The sequence below is a fragment of the Triticum aestivum genome, chromosome 1B (genome assembly GCF_018294505.1).
Source record: "Triticum aestivum cultivar Chinese Spring chromosome 1B, IWGSC CS RefSeq v2.1, whole genome shotgun sequence".
In the NCBI taxonomy this organism is placed as follows: domain Eukaryota; kingdom Viridiplantae; phylum Streptophyta; class Magnoliopsida; order Poales; family Poaceae; genus Triticum; species Triticum aestivum.
This window is the reverse complement of record NC_057795.1, coordinates 502,753,080-502,769,447: the sequence shown is the minus strand read 5'-3', so window position 1 is coordinate 502,769,447 and position 16,368 is coordinate 502,753,080. Positions and strand designations below refer to the sequence as shown.

Below are 16,368 nucleotides of genomic sequence, written 5' to 3'. Positions count from 1 at the left end.
AGGGGGAGCATTGATCCTGGCATCTGTGCCGTGCAGTCCAAAGCACTTTTCTAGGTAGCACACATCCAGGGGGAGCCCTTCTACATTTTAGGACGTTTGTGCTTTTGCGCTTATCCTATATCTATCATATTGTGCAAATCCCGTGTTGTCATCAATCCACCAAAAAGGGGGAGATTGTAAGGGCATATTTATTCCCAATATGTTTTGGTGATTGATGACAATGCTTGTGCGGACTAATTATGTGCGTTTAGTTCTTTCAGAGATTCATCCATTGGCACGAGACGATTTCCTCCCCTCGGTGTTGTAATTCAAGACGGTGTAGCTCCTTCGTTTCGTTATTAGTGGACTAGTTTCGTAGGAGTCACCGTACTATCAAGAGGGGATCCATTTTGGTAAGACTTGGGTGGAATCACACGTACACATCATTATCACACCCGTCGTCTTTCCTTCCGCATCTCTGGAGCTGTCGTTTTCCCCTTACTATGCTCTGCTCTGCCCTAGCGGTAGTACCGCGTCCACAGCGGTAGTACCGCCGAAACTCCAGAGCGGTAGTACCGCTCTCAGAGCGGTAGTACCGCTTGGGTGTTTCGGCCGTAGTACCGCTGTGCGTCTGGGCTACTTCCGCCTCGATTCTCGAACGAATTTTTTGTGTCGGCACTAAGGGAGGTAGTAGGGGCGGTAGTACCGCTCTAAGCGGTAGTACCGCCCTTCCCTAGCGGTAGTACCGCCCTGGTGTCAGGGCCCTGGGCAGCGCAGCAGTACCGCTGGGTCGAAGCGGTAGTACCGCCCGGAGCGGTAGTACCGCTCTTCCCTGGCGGTAGTACCGCCCTGGGGTCAGGGCCCCAGGCAGCGCGGCAGTACCGCTGGGTCGAGCGGTAGTACCGCCCGGAGCGGTAGTACCGCCCTTCCCTAGCGGTAGTACCACCCTTCCCTAGCGGTAGTACCGCTCTGTGCGGGGCTGGTGAGTGGGATAACGGTTGGATTGTTCTTCCCACTATATAAAGGGGTCTTCTTCCCCAAAGTTGACCTACCTCTTTCCCCCAAAGCTCCATTGTTGCTCCAAACTCCATTTTCGCCCGATCTCTCTCCCTAGCCAATCAAACTTGTTGATTTGCTCGGGATTGGTTGAGAAGGCCCAGATCTACACTTCCACCAAGAGAAATTTGATTCCCCCCGCTTATCCCTAGCGGATCTTGTTACTCTTGGGTGTTGAGCACCCTAGACGGTTGAGGTCACCTCGAAGCCATACTCCATAGTGGTGAAGCTTCGTGGTGTTGTTCGGAGCCTCCAAGTGTTGTGGAGATTGCCCCAATCTTGTTTGTAAAGGTCCGGTTGCCGCCTTCAAGGGCTCCAATAGTGGAATCACGGCATCTCGCATTGTGTGAGGGCGCGAGGAGATTACGGTGGCCCTAGTGGCTTCTTGGGGAGCATTGTGCCTCCACACCGCTCTAACGGAGACGTACTTCCCCTTAAAAGGAAGGAACTTCGGTAACACATCCTCGTCTCCACCGGCTCCACTCTTGGTTATCTTGTCCCTTTACTTTTGCAAGCTTACTTGATTTATATCCATTGCTTGCTTGTGTGCTTATTGTCTTTGCATCATATAGGTTGTCCACGTAGTTGCACATCTAGACAACCTATTACATTGCAAGTTTTAATTTGTTAAAGAAAAGTTTAAAAATTGTTAGTTGCCTATTCACCCCCCTCTAGTCAACCATATCGATCCTTTCACCTTGGTTCTCAAAAACTGAGGGAAATACTTACGCTACTGTGCTGCATCACCCTTTCCTCTTCAAGGAAAACCAACGCAAGCTCAAGACGTAGCAAGAAGGATTTCTAGCGCCGTTGCCGGGGAGGTCTTCGCTCAAGTCAAGACATACCAAGTACCCATCACAAACTCATCTCCCTCGTATTTACATTATTTGCCATTTGCCTCTCGTTTTCCTCTCCCCCACTTTACCCTTGCCATTTTATTCGCCCTTCTTCTATTCGTCTTTTCATTTGCTTTGTTGTCTTACTTGGCTCCTTTGCTTGTTTGGTTGGAATAGTTGCTTATTTATTGCTAAACAGAGAACCTAAGATCTATGGATCATCATCCGCTTGCTAATATTTTTAAGAGATCCAATTATGATGAACCAATTGCTAGTAAGTTTTGTGCACTAGATTATCTTTATGAAGTTTTGCTTGAAATTCGTGAATCTGAAAATTGTGATGAAGAAATTTATGAAGAGATTCACGATGGCTCCTTGAATAAAAAGCATGATTGCAATGATTTTACTATAAATTCTCTTGATGTCAATTGTGCTAATAATATGCAAAACCCTAAGCTTGGGGATGCTAGTTTTGCTATGTCTACTACTTGTTGCAATGATCATGATTGGGGTAATTCTTCTTATAATCTTGAAAATTTATTTAAGCCCCATGATGAATATGAGATTGATGATAGTGTTTGCAATAATATTGAAAGTGGGTTTGGAAGAGTGTCAACTTTAGATCCCACATATTTGGAGTATGTTCAATCTTATGAAGTTTTTGATAAAAGTGGGTTTGTTAATCCCACTATTTTGGAAGAGTGTGAACTTTGCATGCATGTGGATCGTGTTGAGAATATGTTATGTGATAGCTATTTTGTTGAATTTGCTTATGATCCCACATGTAATTATTATGAGAGAGGAAAATATGGTTGTAGAAAATTTCATGTTACTAAATTACCTCTCGTCATGTTGAGATTGATATCTTCTCTTTCTTCTTCCTTGCATATGCTAGTGTTTGCTTACCTTGAAAATTTGTTTGCTTATAATATGCCTATGCATAGGAAGTATGTTAGACTTAGATGTGTGTAACATGTTTTATGATGCTTTCTTTATACTTCAATTCTTGTTTTCCATGTTAGCATCATTGAAATCTCAATCCTAGCTAAAAAGACTTTAAAGAAAAACGCTTGTTGGGAGACAACCTAATATTTTTACTTGCTGTTATTAAATAAATTTTGCATCTACTTTCTGTTTAGATGTGTTTTCTTGTTTTATTTAGTGTTTGTGCCAAGTGGAACCTATAGGATAACATATGATATGAGTTGATTTGATTCTGCTGAAAAACAGAAACTTTGCGCTCACGAGAAAAAATTCAATAAATCACAGAAACGAGCTTTTTCATTGATTCTTTTTTTCTTCTGTTCAATAAACAAATTGTTTAGGACTTCCTATTTTGGTAGGATTTTTAAAGTTCCATAAGTTTTCGTTAGTTACAGATTGCTACAGACTGTTCTGTTTTTGACAGATTCTGTTTTTGTGTGTTGTTTGCTTATTTTGATGCATCTATGGCTAGTATGTAAGGGTATGAACCATATAGAACTTGGAATACAGTAGGTTTAACACCAATATAAATAAAGAATGAGTTCATTACAGTACCTTATGTGGTGGTTCTGTTTTCTTTCACTAACGGAGCTTATGAGATTTCCTGTTGAGTTTTGTGTTGTGAAGTTTTCAAGTTTTGGGTATAGATTTGATGGACTATGGAATAAAGAGTGGCAAAAGCCTAAGCTTAGGGATGCCCAAGGCACCCCAAGATATTTAAGAATATCCAAAAGCCTAAGCTTGGGGATGCCCCGGAAGGCATCCCCTCTTTCGTCTTCATTCATTGGTAACTTTACTTGGAGCTATATTTTTATTTGCTACATGATATGTGTTTTGCTTGGAGCGTCGTGTATTATATTAGTCTTTGCTTTTTAGTTACCACAATCATACTTGCTGTAACACACCTTTCGGGAGAAGCCTACTTGATTGAAATTTATTAGAATACTCTATGTGCTTCACTTATATCTTTTGAGCTAGCTAGTTTTTGCCCTAGTGCTTCATTTATTTTAACATATAATGTTGCTAGCCAACTTGCTCACACAAGGCTCCCCCGATTTGCTCTACTCCTGTCCGTCTGATCTGGTCTTCGGTCTGGCTGAGCCGTTGGATCTTCACCCTGTAGTAAATCTCGTTTTCACCTTCATGGTTCTTTTCCATATCCAATGACTGATGGGCTCGTCTCGCACATGTATTGGCTGGGGGAGATATGACCATGTGCAAAAGGATTTTGGTTGTCTATGCGCGCTGCGCGTGGGAGGTGCGTGGACGTTTGCTTTTGCTCTGCGTCAGCCCATGACCGCTGGGACCTTATGTGAATGGGCCCGCTCTGCAGTGATGGTCCTATGTCTCCTTCGCGTGTTGATGGAATTCGTGAGGTAGTGAAACCCTAGGTATTCGCATCGCATGAACGACCCGATCCCCTCTCCCTCAGCCGCCATCTCTTCTGTCCCTCGGCCCGCCCGCCCGCTCATCCCTCCCCCTCTCCTCCGCCGCCATTGTTCCCTCTGGCGCTCTCGCCCGTTGCTACTCCTTGTTGCCGCTGTGCCAGGGGATAACCATGGTCGCGCCGCCGGGAGGAACACGCCGTCCTCCTGCCGGAGGAGGCAGCAGGAGAGACAGGATATGAGAAGGAGAGAGAAGAAAGGAGAGGGTGGAGAAAGAGAGATGAAAGAGGAGAGGGAAGTGCGGTGGCTGACGGGAGAGGGTCACCGACCGGCGTCGTCAGCCTGCGCCGGTGAGGTCGGGCGCGCCCTGCCGGTTGGCGGCGGCTCGATCCGCTCCTGGATCGGGAGCTGCGAGGAGGCTGGTGCTTGGGCGCGAGGCACGGGACGCTGCACTCCACCTCATCCTCTTGGTGCGGACGGTGGCATCAGCGGGTGGGCGACGGACGGCGGCATCAGCTGGTGGGCGACGGACGGCAGCCTCAGCAGGTGGCCGACAACACCTGCAGCTGGTGCTATACCCATGGATTCCGGCACAGCTTGAAACACTCAGGTGGGCAATTAGAAACCCCTCTGCTTATATATTTTTCGGGACTGCTAGATGGATAAATCTTGATTTGAATTGTTTTGCTCATGATGCCATTTTGCTAGGACAAATTAAGCCAGGGTGGAGTAGCAGATGCGTGCAGGTTTACCTAGAGCTTGAGTAGATATACATTAAGCCAGGGTGGAGTAGCAGACGTGTGCAGGTTTACCTAGAGCTTGGGTATACACACACATTCGGTTCATACTTAATGGTACACCTAAAGGCGTTTCAACCTTTTCCCGGCATCCTACATGAAAGGCTGGCATTCTTTCTGTGCTAGCGTGAGCATGTTGTTCTTGCAGTGCATGGACTTTGTCAGTAATTATGTCACTGTGATTTTGATCGTCTCCTAGGAAATCTGAACCACATCTCGATTTTGATTGTCTCCTAGGAAATCTAGACCACATCTCGATTTTGCAGGTACGAACATACAACATGAGTTTCCATGAAACATGTCTTTCCATCTAGCTCCTTTACTGGTTTCTATCAAGTGATGAGGATGATATACCTTTATTTGATTGACACGAGTAAGGTTACTGTTTGCAATCTCGAGGTTTGTAGTCTAAAACACAACTTTAAAGTAAGAAGTAGACTTATACTTAGAAACAGACAAGCTGCCTCCCAGGGTTCCATGATCCCAGATTAATTTTTAAATGCTAGACATGCTACACAGTGGATCTGATCCAGTTTATTAGTTTCCCCTTTTTTCTATTCCATTTTGTTCTCTTCACCTGATTGATAGTGTTTGTTTGTTTACTGCCTGTTTTTTTGCAGGTGCTGATCGGCGTTGGATTTTGCTTTATAAACTTGGCTTTTCAGGGGTTATTTTTGCTGCATCGCCTGCTTATTTGCCATGCTTCTGTATTCTTGGAAGAGTGAATAAAAGGTACATGATGAAATACAGGCAGCCAAGTGCGTGGAAATTGGTCTTCCAGAACTCATCCTAATGGTTGCATTTTCTCAGGTATTGTTTAAATGGTCATGAATGAGGTGATGTTGTACTCATCAGTCATCATGTGTGTTTCCTGGAAAAAATTTGCCTCATGTTTTGCATTCTGGAAACGGTGTCTTTGGCCGCTTTTTTATTAATTTCACTGTTTCAATCATGTGACTCTACACATGTATCCGCACAATTAGTGGAGCCTAAAAGAATGTAGCGGCAGCTCGATCTGAGCTGCTCTATCTGATTGTATTTTAGTAAGACGCTGCAATTTTATAGACCATGTAAACTTATTGCTCGAGGAATGTGAGATTGTGTCCTTAGTTTGTACATCAATGTTCTTGCACAGTTTCCAGATTTTGGTCTTGTATGCATGTCTTCTTGATTTTTCTAAAGCAAGATATATATTTCTGCAGGTTTCCCCTTGCCATCGGCCGCAGCGGTGAGCATAGGGGCAGCGGTCGCGGTCGCTCGAGGAGCACAACCGCACGGGGGCTGGTGCTGCCACCGCCAGAGCAGAGCGGAGGAGGTCGATGCAGGGTCAGGAGGGGCACCGGCGAGGGTCATGCCGCATGGGAGCTCGCGGTGTCTAGAGAGCAATGGAAGAAACGGAAGGATGATGTTTTGGGTGTGTGCACATGTATAGCACTAGCTTTTTCAGATGATTGTGAAGCTTATGGAAGAGGCATATCTGAATGCTTGCTTTGAGCATTTTTTGCTCTAAACATGGTAACCCCTGTTCTTACATACAAGAAGGTGCTCTCGATTACTTCTTGGCAAATGATCAATATAATTGATTATTTTCTTATGACATATCCGTTTACATGGAACTAAAAAGAACATTGGTTTTCTGAGAAAATAAGATTAGGGAAGTCACACATGTTGTTTAAATCAAGTAAGGTAGCATATATGTAGCTTTACTTGCTAATTTTGCATCATGGATGCTGAAGTTCCTAGAGGTAAAGCAGAAACCTGATACCATGTACAGCAGTGCAAGTGTCTTGCCTGGTGTTCTTTAAAAAAATTCTTACAGACGAATGGCTGGACTGAAATTTTCAATATAACAAGTACTTGTTTTCTACAGTTGGTAGCATATATATAGCTTACGGAGGTCTCATGTAATAGACATCTAAGTGAAACTTGGGGATCATCTTATATCCTCATGTTCACTTCTTTCCCTTTTATTTCGTCCCATTCTGTTATCTAAGCGTAAGTTCAGTTTCATTTGCTGAAGTTAGAGCTGTGGTGTACCTTTGGATGAGTATACTACTGAGAGGGTTTAGATCAGAGAACTAAACAAGCTGTGGGTCAGTGGCTAACCAAATGCCACTGACCATACAGCTCTTTGCCACTTGGATACTAGAAGCAAATCAAAATGAGCAGGAAGGAAACAACACTGGTTTTTAGTAGATATATGTCTGTGATTTACTTGCAATGTTGTTCCTTGCAAAACTTTTCCTGGCAATCCTGAAATGATTTCTCGAAATATGGGAAAATTTATATTCTAAAAACTGTACGCACACTGAGTGAAGCATACATATAATGCTATTATAACATAGGTCAGGTGTATATATATAATTTTCTATATGCAATGTTGATGTTATTACTATCTCTTTGTAGCTTCATATAAAGTTAGTGTTGACATGGTCATTTTACAGAATGAGTGAAAATGGTAGGTTGGTAGAATCATAGCCTGTGAGTGCCTTAATAAGTTTTTTCTATCTATAATATATTGTTTAGGGCCAGTTTAGATGTGTAGTCGAAAAATATGAGTAAAAACAGTGAATATTTTGCATTGCCTTGGTGTTTAGTGTCTATTGCATAATCCTTTTTTGCTTCTCTTTTCAAAGCAAGGACCAGGCTGGGAGCATATGTTTATAGTAAAGTTCTTTCATTGCAGACTGCAGACTTCATAGTAACTTCATGTTCTTAGTGGTGATCCATTAGCCGCAGACCTTGCCTATGAGCTAACGGTAGTCCATGTAAATGCCTTTAATTCTTACAATTGAATACTTGTCAGTGTTACTGCTAGCCTTTTACCTTTGTAATACATAGTAAGAAATTTCTGAAGCTTTATCTTGCCATATGTATCTAATTTTTTGTTGGCCGTGTTAGAAATAATCAATGATTTTGCCATGTGGGAGCTCATGCTTATGGGTAAGTTGTCTGGCTAGAATTTCTCTGTACATACACTTCTTTCTTTAGAGAACTAGAATTGTTTGATACTGGTAGTGTATGTCGAGCTGACTAAGATGCATGCTTTTTTCTCTACTTGGCATCTGCTTCTCTTAATTTTTCTATAATTCTTCCTTTACATGTTGGTGCGTTTTGTAGCCAGGTTCAGATCGGTGATACCCGTGCAAATGGATGAGGTATGACAATATTTGTCTTATTTACTACTCCCTCCGTTCTAAAATACATGACTCAACTTCGTAGTATAAAGTTGGGTCATCTATTTTGGAACGGAGGGAGTACTTGCATACATAGTGAGTTCATTCATCCTACTACTGACTAAAAAGTACAGCTACATACTCGATGAAGCTGATCTTGGGCTCAGCCCTTCAACTCCATCTTGCAACTGCTGGAAGTTCCCTGGCTAAGCAGCACTCAAAAACAAAGGATTACTGAAGCGGTGACAGGGTGGGTACACCTGAGGCGATTGATGTCAAGATCTGAGCATGTGGAATTTCGTTTGTCGAGTCCTGGCACCAGCATTGTTGGCTGTTTTTTTTAACTCCCCCCCCCCCCCCCTATTTATGGGAGAACCTTTAGGAGCCGTAGGCGCTAAACAACACTTAAGTTTCGTTCATGCAACCACCCAGGTTTTGGGCGATGACACTCTTGCTCTAAGAAAAGGTTCTATACTCAATTTTATTCCATACGTTCTGGGAGATCCTTTGTGTACATGTTGGCTTGCAAAAACGTCGTTTTTGTGTGACGGAGGAGTATTACTTATCCATGTTACCATTGTGGATGATAAGTTACATAAGGGAGAAACTTTATCACCAAATAAAGGCTTTGATATGCAAATAATTCTCTGTTGAAAGTCAATATCATATACGCCTAAGTTGAGAAAAATAATGGCTTTAAGTTCTTGGTTTAATTAGGTTTTCGCTCCATTTTTGCTTCAAGTTCTCACCTTTGAACAAGGAGAAGATAATTACAATCAATGTTTTCTCTCGCCTTACTACATCTTTTAGTAGGCTGAAAATGACATTGCATATTTTAAAAGAATCGTTCTTATCTTTAAGAATTACAAAGATACAAACAATTACTACATTGGAAAACATTTTTCTGTAGATAACTTTGGGTTTGAATTGGGACCTTGTGCCATTTGGCGCAACGGGTAATTTTGTTCACCATACTCGCTTCTCATGTTTAAGTTGTCATAATGCTTGCCCATGAACAAGTCTATATACATGGAACTTTTTCTCAAAGCACACATGGTATGTTTAAGTTGTCATAATGCTTGCCCATGAACAAGTTTATACACGGAACTTTTTCTCATAATGCTTGCCCATGAACAAGTCTATATACATGGAACTTTTTCTCAAAGCACACATGGTATGTTTAAGTTGTCATAATGCTTGCCCATGAACAAGTTTATACACGGAACTTTTTCTCAAAGCACACATAGTGTTAGTGGGTCTCTGTGCCATTTGCGGACATGATTTCAAATGGGTCTATATAAACAGGTAGCATTTATTTTGTGCTATCAAATTAAAATGTGTATATATATTTAATCGTAGACAACAATTCACCATGTTTCCTATTAAAAGGGATTAAATCATGAATATTTTTTTCATCACGTACACGGATTTAGCATGCCTCTGCGCCATTTGGCGCAACGGGTCCACTAGTATCTTTTAAAGCACGATGGTGGATTAATTTTGAAGAAATTGTTGAACTCTCATGCTTCACTTATATTTATTCGAGAGTATTTTAGAACAGCATGGTATTTGCTATGGTTATAAATTGGTCCTAGAATGATGAGCATCTAAGTTGGGTATAATAAAAATTATCATAAGAAGTGAATTGGATGCTATGATCAACTTGATACTTGATAATTGTTTTGAGATAGGGAGGTAGTGATATTAAAGTCATGCTAGTTGGGTGATTATGAATTTAAAGAATGTTTGTGTTTAAGTTAGCAAGTCCCGTAGCATGCACGTATGGTTAAAGTTGTGTAACAAATTTGAAGCATGAAGTGTACCTGGCTTGTGCATCCTTATGAGTGGTGGTCGGGGACGAGTGATGGTCTTTTCCTACCAATCTATCCCCCTAGGAGCATGCGCGTAGTGCTTGATTTTTGATGACTTCTAAATTTTTGCAATAAGTATATGCGTTCTTTTGACTAATGTTGAGTCCATGGATTATACACACTTTTACCTTTCCATCATTGCTAGCCTCTTTGATACTGTGCATTGCCCTTTCTCACCTTGAGAGTTGGTGCAAACTTCGCCGGTGCATCCAAACCCTGTGATATGATACGCTCTATCACACATAAACCTCCTTATATCTTCCTCAAAATAGCCACCATACCTACCTATTTATGGCATTTCCATAGCCATTCCGAGATATATTGCCATGCAACTTTCCACCATTCCGTTCATCATCATCATGACATACATTACTTTTGTCATATTGCCATTGCATGATCATGTAGTTGACATCGTATTTGTGGCAAAGCCACCATGCATGATTTTTTATACATGTCACTCTTGATTCATTGCATCATCACGGTACACCGCCGGAGGCATTCATATAGAGTCATATCTTGTTCTAGTTTCGAGTTGTAATTCATGTGTTGTAATCAATAAAAGTGTGATGATTATCATTATTAGAGCATTGCCCAAAAAGAAAATAAAGAAAATAAAGATAATAAATAAAGGGGCAGTGCTACTATCTCTTTTTCCACACTTGTGCTTCAAAGTAGCACCTTGTTCTTCATGTAGTGAGTCTCATATATTGTGCTTCAAAGTAGCACCATGTTTTCATGTAGAGAGTCTCATAGGTTGTCACTTTCATATACTAGTGGGAATTTTTCATTGTAGAACTTGGCTTGTATATTCCTACGATGGGCTTCCTCAAATTCCCTAGGTCTTCATGAGCAAGCAAGTTGGATGCACACCCACTAGTTTTCTTTTGTTGAGCTTTCATTCATTTATAGCTCTAGTGCATCCGTTGCATGGCAATCTCTACTCCTCATGTTGACATCAATTGATGGCCATTCCCATAGCCCGTTGATTATCCTCGTCAATGTGAGACTTTCTCCTTTTTGTATTCTCCACACAATCCCCATCATTATTCTATTCCACCCATAGTGCTATATCCATGGCTCACGCTCATGTATTGCGTGAAGGTTGAAAAAGTTTGAGATTATTTAAGTACGAAACAATTGCTTGGCTTGTCATCGGGGGTATAGAAGTTGGGAACATCTTTGTGTGACGAAAATGAAGCATAGCCTAACTATATGATTTTGTAGGGATGAACTTTCTTTAGCCATGTTATTTTGAGAAGACATGATTGCTTTTATTAGTATGCTTGAAGTATTACTATTTCTTTTGTCAATATGAATTTTTATTTTGAATCACTTGGATCTGAACATTCATGCCACAATAAAGAGAAATTACATTGAGAATTATGCTAGGTAGCATTCCACATCAAAAATTCTGTTTTTATCATTTACCTACTCGAGGACGAGCAGGAATTAAGCTTGGGGATGCTTGATTCATCTCCAACGTATCTATAATTTTTGATTGTTCCATGCTATTATATTACCTGTTTTGGATGTCTATGGGCTTTATTTTACACATTTATATCATTTTTGGGACTAACCTACTAACCGGAGGCCCAACCCGTATTGTTGTTGTTTTGCCTATTTCAGTATTTCGAAGAAAAGGAATATCAAACGGAGTCCAAACGGAATGAAACCTTCGGGAGCGTGATTTTTGGAACGAACATGATCCAGAGGACTTGGAGTGCAAGCCAAGAAGCAGCCGAGGCGGCCACGAGATAGGAGGGCGCGCCCACCCCTCCTGGGCGCGCCCCCTTGTCTCGTGGGCCCCTCGGGCAGCCACCGACGCACTTCTTCCTCCTATATAAGCCTACATACCCCGAAAACATCGAGGGAGCCACCGAAGAAATATTTCCACCACCGTAACCTTCTGTATCCGCGAGATCCCATCTTGGAGCCGTCGCCGGCGTTCTGCCGGAGGGGGAATCCACCATGGAGGGCTTCTACATTAACACCATAGCCCCTCCAATGAGTTGTGAGTAGTTTACCACAGACCTTCGGGTCCATAGTTATTAGCTAGATGGCTTCTTCTCTCTTTTTGGATCTCAATACAATGTTCTCCCCTTCTCTTGTGGAGATCTATTCGATGTAATCTCTTTTTGCAGTGTGTTTGTCGAGATCCGATGAATTGTGGGCTTATGATCAAGTTTATCTATGAATAATATTTGAATCTTCTCTGAATTCGTTTATGTATGATTGAGTTATCTTTGCAAGTCTCTTCGAATTATTTGTTTGGTTTGGCCTACTAGATTGATCTTTCTTGCCATGGGAGAAGTGCTTAGCTTTGGGTTCAATCTTGCGGTGTCCTTACCCAGTGACAGAAAGTGTTGCAAGGCACGTATTGTATTGTTGCCATCGAGAATAAAAAGATGGGGTTTATATCATATTGCTTGAGTTTATCCCTCTACATCATGTCATCTTTCTTAATGTGTTACTCTGTTCTTATGAACTTAATACTCTAGATGCATGCTGGATAGTGGTCAATGTGTGGAGTAATAGTAGTAGATGCAGGCAGGAGTCGGTCTACTTGTTACTGACGTGATGCCTATATACATGATCATTCCTAGATAATCTCATAATTATTTGTTTTTCTATCAATTGCTCGATAGTAATTTGTTCACCCACCGTAATACTTATGCTATCTTGAGAGAAGCCTCTAGTGAAACCTATGGCCCCCGGGTCTATCTTTTATCATATAAGTTTCCAAGTTACTTTTATTTGTATCTTTATTTTCTGCATCTATATTATAAAATACAAAAAATATATTTATCTTATCATATTATCTCTATCAGATCTCACTTTTGCAAGTGGCCGTGAAGGGATTGACAACCCCTTTATCGCGTTGGTTGCGAGTTCTTTGTTTGCTTGTGTAGGTTCGTGGGACTTGTGAGGAGCCTCCTACTGGATTGATACCTTGGTTCTCAAAAACTGAGGGAAATACTTACGCTACTGTGCTACATCACCCTTTCCTCTTCAAGGAAAACCAACGCAAGCTCAAGACGTAGCAGTAGCCTAATATATTTATTTCACAATTTCAACAAATGATTAGTTCACTACAAACTAAGAAAACAAATGTGTGCTCCCTCCATTTTTATTTAAGTCCGCGTATTAGCATTGGTCAAAGTCAAGTTTTATAAACTCTCAGAAAGTTTATAACAAAAAATATTAACATATACAATAACAAATAAATACCATTAGATTCATTATTGAATGTACTTTCACATCATACATATTTGTTATGGTAATGTTTATATTTTCCTATGAACTTGGTCAAACTTTAGGAAGTTTGACTTTGGTCAAACCTAATATGCAGAGTTTACTAGTACTACTCGCTAGTTTCTTAGCCGAACCACCCAACTCGCCACACGGGGAGTTCAGTGTCACAAGATTTTGAGGTTCGCGGGTGTAACACCCACGATGCGGCTATATCTCTCATGTGTCGAAGCACGACTTAGAGGCATAACCGCATTATGGTTTTGTCACAAGAAGGGTCATACTCACACAATCCCATGTAATAAACAAGAGTGGGATAAAGAGTTGGCTTACAATCACCACTTCACGCAAAGAACATAAATAAATCATACATCATTCAGAGTGCACACATATAGTCCGACTACGGACGAAGCCAAAAGAAAAGAAGATAACCCAACTGCTAGATCCCCGATCGTCCCAACTGGGCTCCACTACTGATCAACATGAAACGATACATAGCAACAACCAAGGTCTTCGTTGAGCTCCCATCTGAGCTCGGTTGCATCACCTGCACTGGTATCATCGGCACCTGCAACTGTTGTGATAGTATCTGGTGAGTCATGAGGACTCAGCAATCTCGAAACTCGCGAGATCAAGACTATTTAAGCTTATGGGTAGGAAGTGGTAAAGTGGTGAGGTTGCAGCAGCGACTAAGCATATATGGTGGCTAATATACGCAAATAAGAGCGAGGAGAGAGCAAACAGAACGGTCGTGAAGCTAGCAATGATCAAGAAGTGATCCTGAACTCCTACTTACGTCAAACATAACCCAAAACCGTGTTCACTTCCCGGACTCCGCCGAAAAGAGACCATCACGGCTACACACGTTGTTGATGCGTTTTAATTCGGATCTGGTGTCAAGTTATCTACAACCGGACATTAACAAATTCCCATCTGCCTCATAACCGCGGGCACGGCTCTCGAAAGTTTATACCCTGCAGGGGTGTCCCAACTTAGCCCATCACAAGCTCTCACGGTCAACGAAGGATATTCCTTCTCCCAGGAAGACCCGACCAGACTCGGAATCCCGGTTTACAAGACATTTCGACAATGGTAAAACAAGACCAGCAAGACCACCCGCTGTGCCGACAAATCCCGATAGGAGCTGCACATATCTCGTTCTCAGGGCACACCGGATAAGCTAAGCGTACATGTACCGACGTAATCCAAGTTGCTAAGGAATGGTCCCGCATGATGCTCTAGTTTGGACCAACACTCGTAGGAGCACTGGCCCGGGGGGGGGGGGGGGGGTAAAATAAAGATGACCCTTGAGTCTGCAGAACCCAAGGGAAAAAGGCTTAGGTGGCAAATGGTAAAACCAAGGTTGGGCCTTGCTGGAGGAGTTTTATTCAAAGCGAACTGTCAAGGGGGTCCCATAAATCACCCAACCGTGTAAGGAACGCAAAATCCGGGAACATAATACCGATATGACGGAAACTAAGGCGGCAAGAGTGGAACAAAACACCAGGCATAAGGCCAAGTCTTCCACCCTTTACCAAGTATATAGGTGCATTAATTAAATAAGAGATATTGTGATATCCCAACATAATCCTATCCACCATGGAGCAATCTTCAACTTCACCTGCAACTAACAATGCTATAAGAGGGGCTGAGCAAAGCGGGTAACATAGCCAAGCAACGGTTTGCTAGGAAGGGTGAAAAGGTTAGAGGCTGACATGGCAATTTGGGAGGCATGGTAAACAAGTGATAGGTAGCGCAGCATAGCGATAGAACGGAGCAACTAGCAAGCAAAGATAGAAGTGATATCAAGGGTAATGGTCATCTTGCCTGAAATCCCGCAAGGAAGAAGAACGAGTCCATGAAGAAGACAAACAAACGTAGTCGAACGAATCCTCACAACTCCGGAACGAAACCGAAGCTAACGAGAGAAGCAAACCGGAAAGAAGCAAACAACATAGTAAACAAACAACACAAGCATAAACATGTCATGATGCACAAACAAGTATGATGCATGTCTGGTTTAGTGAGGCATGGCATGGCAAAGTGCAACAAACAATACTACAAGTTAAGTGGAGCTCAATATGCAACGAGTTGCATATTGACAAAACACCACATGCAAGTATTCAGTTCACTCTCGTGTATGTACCCAACAATATTAAATGTTATTAAACATGGAAGAGGTGAAGCATAATTAAACTAACTATTTAAGCAAGTTTAAATGAGGTCGGAAACACAAACAACAATTCCGGAAAATCCGCATATGTTATTTAGCAATTTAATGCAAACACAATTTTAAACATTTTAAATGTTGTTATCATGATGCGGATGACATAATCAAGGCTTATGCATTTTTTATGAAAATGTTGACATCTAATATGATAGGGAGCATTTGGTCACCATGGCGGAACAAAAGGGATGCCACGGCAACGATAACGAAAATGGTGCCACGGCAACATTTCGATGATCCGACAACTCGTCGAGATGTCGGTGCAAAAGAAAGTGGGCGTGAGCATGTCATGCAAGGATGGTGGGGTGCTCCCAGATTCTGGGTTCCCATGGGACGGAGGCATGGCAAACGAGGAATGTGCAAAAACAACTCGGACACGGTGCAAACATATGGTACATCTCATGCATGCAAGGGCATCTCATCGCGGTCGTCTCGGGGTTATACCTTTGAAGCGTGCATTTTCGGGCAGAACGAGTTCGACGAAGGAAGTAGTGGTACACGGGCCATAGTGGAAGTAGTCATTCTCACGACGGTAGTGGAAGTAGTTGTACACGTTCATTTCGGAGAGGTACTTGACGAATCCAACGTCTTTGGGGCGACAGTAGTGGTACACGTGGTAGATGAACTTGGCGATCCGAAGGAGTACTTGGCGGGTCGTCGAGGTACGCGTTCTTGGCGATCCCGTAGATGCGGTAGAGGTACTTGACGCATCACCGTGTAGTCGAACTTGGCAAGCGATGGTCGTCGTGGTACTTGGCGTCTCACCGTGTAGTTGTACACGGAGTCGAACAGAGGGCCTTGATGATTC

General features: G+C 42.3%; 1 long non-coding RNA gene across 2 annotated transcripts; it reads left to right on the top strand.

The window, feature by feature from the left end:
- The first annotated feature begins 4,238 nt into the window (after positions 1-4,238).
- Positions 4,239-8,776, top strand: LOC123135013 (uncharacterized). Of its 2 annotated transcripts, XR_006465798.1 has the most exons (4): positions 4,239-4,850; positions 5,658-5,847; positions 6,240-8,195; positions 8,348-8,776. It is a non-coding gene; the product is annotated as an uncharacterized lncRNA (long non-coding RNA). The 2 variants fall into 2 exon arrangements; XR_006465797.1 differs by having other exon boundaries at positions 4,246-4,850; positions 6,240-8,776.
- The last annotated feature ends 7,592 nt before the right edge of the window (positions 8,777-16,368 follow it).